The sequence below is a fragment of the Monodon monoceros genome, unplaced genomic scaffold, assembly GCF_005190385.1.
Source record: "Monodon monoceros isolate NGI ecotype Baffin Bay Population unplaced genomic scaffold, NGI_Narwhal_1 Super_Scaffold_9, whole genome shotgun sequence".
NCBI lineage: Eukaryota > Metazoa > Chordata > Mammalia > Artiodactyla > Monodontidae > Monodon > Monodon monoceros.
This window is the reverse complement of record NW_021703786.1, coordinates 37,618,899-37,624,898: the sequence shown is the minus strand read 5'-3', so window position 1 is coordinate 37,624,898 and position 6,000 is coordinate 37,618,899. Positions and strand designations below refer to the sequence as shown.

The 6,000-nt window shown below is 66.6% G+C and overlaps 1 protein-coding gene across 1 annotated transcript in view; it reads left to right on the top strand.

The window, feature by feature from the left end:
- Positions 1–1,031: 1,031 nt before the first annotated feature.
- KCNJ12 (potassium voltage-gated channel subfamily J member 12) overlaps positions 1,032–6,000 on the top strand; it is a 33,722-nt gene continuing 28,753 nt past the window's right edge. Inside the window, exon 1 of the mRNA XM_029212825.1 lies at positions 1,032–1,160. The gene's annotated coding sequence lies outside the window, so the exon portion shown is untranslated. The remainder of the gene's footprint in view (positions 1,161–6,000) is intronic.

The following is a 6,000-nucleotide window of genomic DNA, read 5'->3' as shown; positions in this document are numbered from 1 at the left end:
ATGGGGGTCAGGTCTGCAGAGAAAGCGGGCAGGGGGAGGAGCACAGAGAAAGCAGGAGAGGAAAAAGCCAAGCAGAGCGCCAGACGAGGAGAGAGATGCTATTAAAGAGGGGAAAACGCTTGTGTCCGAGCGTGCATGCCTGGGGTGCAACGGGAAAGGAGTCCATGGGAATGTACAAGCTGGGACCTGTGTGCACATGTGCCCTCCTGCAGCTGTCACTCTTGCACGTGCATGTATGAGTGTGTATTGCACCTGCAACCATCATGCATGTCACGGCATGCATTTTGCATGTGTGGATCCAGACGCCTGAGCTTGTGTACTCGGCTGTGTGCACACGTGTGCGTGCAAGATTTCCTTTCCTGTGTGCGCGCTCGCCATGCACCTGTGTGGGTCTCTGGGCGGACATGCCTCCGTGTGTGTGTGTGTGTGTGTGTGTGTGTGTGTGTGTGTGTGCACGCGCGCGCGCGCTCCAGTGCGCAAGTGGCTGGCCGTGTGTCTGTGTGTGGCGGGGGGCCGGGGCCGGGGACGCCGGGCCAGGCCTGGGCTGGGTGGGCGGGGGCAGCGGCGGCGCGGCGCGGGGCGGGCGTTCTCTCCGCGGAGAGTTAAGAGTTGTTGCCGAGCTGGGTTCTGGTGACAGCCGGGCGCGGAGCTGGGTGCGCGCCGAGCCTCAGCTTCCCGCCGCCTCCTCGCCCTCCATCGCGCTCTCCCCGCCTTCCCCGGGCCTTGCCGCTGCCACCGCCTTCCCGGGAACGGCAGCCGAGGGCGAGGGCGAGTAGCCGGAGGGGCCGGAGCGGGCGTGGAGACGCGGGGCGCCTGGGCGTGGGGGAGCGCGCCCGGCCCAGCCCGGGATCAGATAACAGCCGGCGGGGGAGGGGGTGGGTCGGCCGCACGCGCCGCGGGACGGAGGGACGGACGCCAGCCGCGCCGACCGGAGCGTGCGCCCCGCGACCGGGGGCGCCGTCCAGGCGCGCGCCCCCGCCCCGCGACCGGACCGGGGCGATTGGCGCCCCGCACAGACGCTCCCCTCAGCATGGAGCGCCCCCGGGGGCTGCCCTGAGGCGGCGGCGGCGATGCAGGCAGCGCGGCGGCTGCCGGGGCCAGGAACGGCCGCCCGGAGCTCGGAGGACGCGGAGCGCGCCGCGCCCGGGGCACTGACCGAGGTAAGCGCCGGGGGACCCGGCTCCAGCTCCTCGCGGGCCCCCTTCCCGGCCGAGCGAGCACGAGGAGGTGCAGCAATTGGGAAGGTGGGGCGGCGGGGTCTGTTCGACCTCTCGTTTTCTGTTTTTTTTTTTTTTTTTTTTCTTCCCCCTCCCTGGTGAGCGTTAGCAGGAAATGCTGACTGCGAGCTTTTCTCCTCTGCCATGTCTCCAGCCACCGCCGCCAGGGAACTTTGCTCTTTGCTAACCTTCGTCTTGGGGGCGCTCCGGGAAACTTTGAGGCGCCCTCGGCCCCCCTCTGAACGCCTCGCACGAGGGGGCTCGGGAGGGAGCGTGGGGAGGCTCTTCCGCAGGCGGTGTCAGTCTTACGAGTGACCTTCCCCGGAGACCCCCCGACCGGGGCGGGGGTGCCGAGAGGGGCGCGGACTACGGGCGGCCCGGCAAATGCCCCCAGGCCCAAGGGCTGCGGGTCCTTGGAGCCGTCGGTCTTTCCCACCTCCTGCGCTCTGTTGGAGTAAAGATATTCTGGAAACGGTGTGGTCCTCTGGCACTCGAGTGAGCCAGACGAGGAGTCCAGCCGCACCTTTTTTCGCTTGTACAAGTCGGCCTTGATCGCTCAGGGGTGGTCGCTTGGCTGAGAGGCCCCGCGGGTTTCAGGGCCGGGGTCCCCTCACAGTGCTGACGACTGCTCTGGATGTCCTGGGGCGCGGGGAGGGGCGCGGGGCGGGGGAACCAGCGGCAACTGGGTGGGGAGTTCCTGCGGGGCTTCACATGGGATTTGAGGCCCCAGTGGGTGTCTGTGCTGCCTGTTCCGATGGAGTGTGCACATGTCATGTGAACATTTTAAAACCTGTGTTCAGGACTGGAGGTCACAGGAAAGTGTCTCTTTGGAGGTGGTCTTTGGTTCTGGGAGGTTCTCCTGCCTCCCCGCGGCCTGGATCTGCTGAGACCGGGTCCACCCTGCTCCCCGTTTCCCCAGCAGCTCTTCATCCGGGAGCCCTGCACTGCCTGGGACCTTTGCTCCGTCCTTCTCTGCTCCCCGTGCCCAGGACGGACCCTGGAATAAAGTGCTGGGGACCTCCAGCCCCCCATATCCGCGTCGCGGAGCCCGGGTTCGCAGGCTCCGTCTCCGGGGAGCGCAGAGGCGCCCACACGCCGCTGAAATCAGCAGCCGCCCCCTCGAAGGCGCGAACCCAGAAGGCGTAGCCTCCAGCCTACCCCTCGCCGGCTCCCTAGGTGCCGAGGACGGCCAGGCCCCGGCTGCCGCCCCATCCGGACCTCAGCCTCTGCCTGGGCTCCTCTGCAGCCCCTCATCGCAGGTCTCCGCCCTGGACCGCCACCGCGTGGCTGGAGAGCGCCGGGGAGGGGAGAGCCCGAGGAGCAGTGGGGGCGTGTGGTCTTTTTGCGGCCAGCTCCTCCCCCCGTTGTGAGAAGAGCGCCCTCACCGCGCGCTGGGACCCCCAGAGAAACTCCTCAGCATGATCCACCCCTCAGCCTTCTGGCGGCCCCTCCCCTCCAGGTAGGGGGCCGGGTGTCGGCAGCTCCAGGAGGGGGCCTCGGAAGGGCTCCAATCATGTGGGCCCCAGACCCCTGAGGGAGAGCAGGGTGCTTGGGCACCCCTGGGGACAAGAAGGGGCCTCCAGCGTGCTGGACAACAGGGGAGGGCCCTCCTCTCTACGGGTGTACCGCTGAGCGCATGTATCGGGCACTCTGTAGATGCTGGGTGTTGGCACTCACCCGGCAGACCTGAATTTCCAATCCCGGACTCCCTCCTTGTGCCCCCCTCTCCAGATGAGGGCACAGCAGAGCCCCCTCCCAGCCCTGAAGGGGATGGACCTTCCGTTGGGCAAAGGGGCAGAGCCTAAGTTTGTCGGCCTATCCCTGGACGCCCCTCCCATGCCCGGTTGCCATGTCAGACCCCCGTCAGGCTTCAGGTTGCTGAGGAGGAGGCCCCTCCTCGAGGTGTGTGCCTGGTGGAAGGATGTTCAGCGGACTGTGCTGTGCTGTGAGGAAAAGGTGCCCAGGGAAGGGCAGGACCTTGCCCAAAGCCACACAGCAAGCCAGGGCTTTGCGCGGAAACCTCCACCTAGCTCTCTCCAGGCCAGAGGGCCGCCCTGCCAGGTTTCCTGCCCCAGGGCCACGGTGTCCCTCCTCTCAAGTCTGCCCAGAGCAGGACAAGGTAGCACTGGCGGCCCTGAGGCAGTGAAATAATAGTGACAGCAGTGGTAACAGTAACAACACTAACAGTGACAGCAGCGCCCTGCAGTTATGCAGCACTGGGACCAGCTCTGCCTGTGGGCAGTCCTCTGGCCTGGCGAGGCCTCCGGTGCCCTGGGCCACGGCTGGCAGCACCAGGCCCGGCACCAGGAGGCCTTGGCACAGCGTCTAGGGTGGAAGCAACTGCATTGTCACTCCCAGCAACCTCTGTGGCCCTCGTCTGGCTCCAGGCCGGAGGCTGCTGGAGCCCCCTCGGGGCCCACTGGTGTCCACGCTCGGGCTCACTGCTCCCAGCTCAGGCTGGGCCGTCCCTCCGACAGGTGCAACTTGTGCCTGTTGCTGGGTCCCTGCCGGGGCTCTTGCTGTGAGCGACGCCTGGGCACACCTGCTCCTGCCCTGGGGCTGCAGCTGGAGCCCGGTCTCGGGCCGGCATGGAGGAGGGGCTGGGAGAGAGGCAGCTCGTGGGCAGCAAGGGGGTAGAGGCTGGCTGGCCACTCGGAAGGTGTGCGAGGTGTGGGCTCGGTCCACGGGATGGCTGCTCCAGGGGAGTTGGCAGTGTGGCAGGGAGGCAGCCAGGGGAAGGCCAGAGATGAAAGAAAGCCAGCCTGAAACTGGGCCGCAGGCAGGGCAGGAGGCCCGGAGGCTTCAGAGGAGCCGTGGGGCTGGGGCTGGGGGTGGGGCTGGCCAGGCAGGAGGGTTTTCCAGAGGATCTGGGGCCGAGGGCAGAGCTGGAGCCCTCGCTGGGCACTGGCCGAGGGCCCAGCACTCTGCCGGCTGATTTAATTTCCTAATGGTCTACTAGTGCAGGGGACGGCAGTAGCTCCGTGAGGCCCAGGGAGGCTCTGGGAGAGACTGGAACGCGGCTCGGACCCAGAGCCCACCCTCCTGCGTCCCACAGACAGCCTGCGCAGAATGCATCCGTGTGCCAGGCTGTCTGTGGGGGCTGCCCCCCTACCCCCCAGGGCTGGTCCCCTACGGGCCCTGGTGCCTGCCTGCCATCCCAGATCCCAGGTTGCTGTGTCCTCGGGACCTGGTTAAGGCCTGGCATGTAGTAGGTGCTCAGTAAATAATTGGCGGGTCTGTGTCTGGGCTGTTTTCTCTGCCGCTGAGGCCTCACTGGGGGCTGTGGTGGGGCTGTGAGCTCCTGGGGTGGAGGCCCTGTGGCCCGCTGCTCAGCTGTGGCCCCGGTGCAGTGTCTGGCATACAGAAGGTGCCTAATAACTGGGTGTTGAGTAAATGGAGACCTGGCCCTTGACCTGGCCCCTTCTCTCATTCCTTCGGGGGAGACTTTAGGGCAGACAGCTAGGGTGAGCGAGGCCGGGGGTCTGACTGTGGCCCAGTCACTTCTCTTGGGTCTCAGTTTATCATCTGTGAAGTGGGATCAGAGCGCCAGGTGGGGAGGCTTCTGAGAGCGCCCAGGATGGGAGAGTGGAAATGTGAACCTCTGTGTGTGCCTTTGGGGGAGTCTCAACAGAAATGGGGTGCGGAAAGGCGGGGCTCCATGGAGGAGGGCATGTGAGCCTCTGCGATGCCAGAGCCTTGGTATCCGCCATCCAGTCCAGCCTTCCCTTGGACAGGGGGGAAACTGAGGCCCAGAGAGGGTAGGCGAGGGTTCTATGGGAGAAGAGGGCCTCCCCCTCCTAGTGTGTCAGCTCTACCCCCTCCCCAACCCACTTCCTCCTCTCACCCCACCGATGTTCTGCATCTCGAGGCTTCCTGCCCAGCTGCTGAAGTAGCAGCTGCAAAGGCCGCGTGAGGCTGTGGGTGCCCTGGGGACCCTGGTCCAGCCCCTGACTAGCCTTCAGCCCTGCAGCGCCAGCCACGTTTCCCTTGGCGTGGCCTCTAGGGTCTTGGGGTCTGGACCCTCCTCACCCTGGTCCGCCGGGCCCGCGGTTTGGCCCTGTTGCCGCCTCCACTCCCCTCTTCCGCCCAGGCCGCCGGCCTCCCTCCCGTGGTGCCTCCGATGCGCCAGGCCTCCTCGGCCTGGGCCTTTGCCCCGTGCCCCCAGCTGCCCTCTCCAGAGCTCCACGGGGCCCTCCCTCATTGCTCTCAGCTCTTGCCCAAACGCCGCCTACTCCCCGCGCCTCTCCTGGCTCCCTGGGCAACACAGCAGCCTCCCTTTCCCCGCTGCCTTCTCGGCTTTTTTCTCCACAGAACTTAATGCAGTCTGCCACGTTATGTTTTCTCTTGTTTGTTGTCGGTCTCCCTTGGGTGCAGGGCAGGCTCTGTCTCCTGAGCTCCCCTCTGGGGTGGAGCCGGGCCCCCTGCAGCTCGCCTGGGGCTGTGGCCCCCACGTTGTGACGGACGTCCCCGGGGTGGGAGTGGGCAGCCTGCGGCCCAAGAGGGACAGCCCCAGCCAGAGGTGGCAGCAAGGTGGGGGACAGCGGTTGGGACCCTCTGCCCCCGAAGCCTCCTCACAGCTGCTTGGTGGCTTCCCCAGCAGAGCTGGGCTGGTGCGGGGGGGGCGGGGGGGCATGTGGAGATAGCGAGGTACCGAGCTCTGTGTGTGTGTGCACGCACGCATGTGTGTGCGTGTGCATGAACGGCCGAGGTCACGGAGGGGCTGTGTGCCCCCCACCCTGCCCACCTCCCTCTCCTTCCAGCTGCAGCCCAAGCCCCCTGAGCT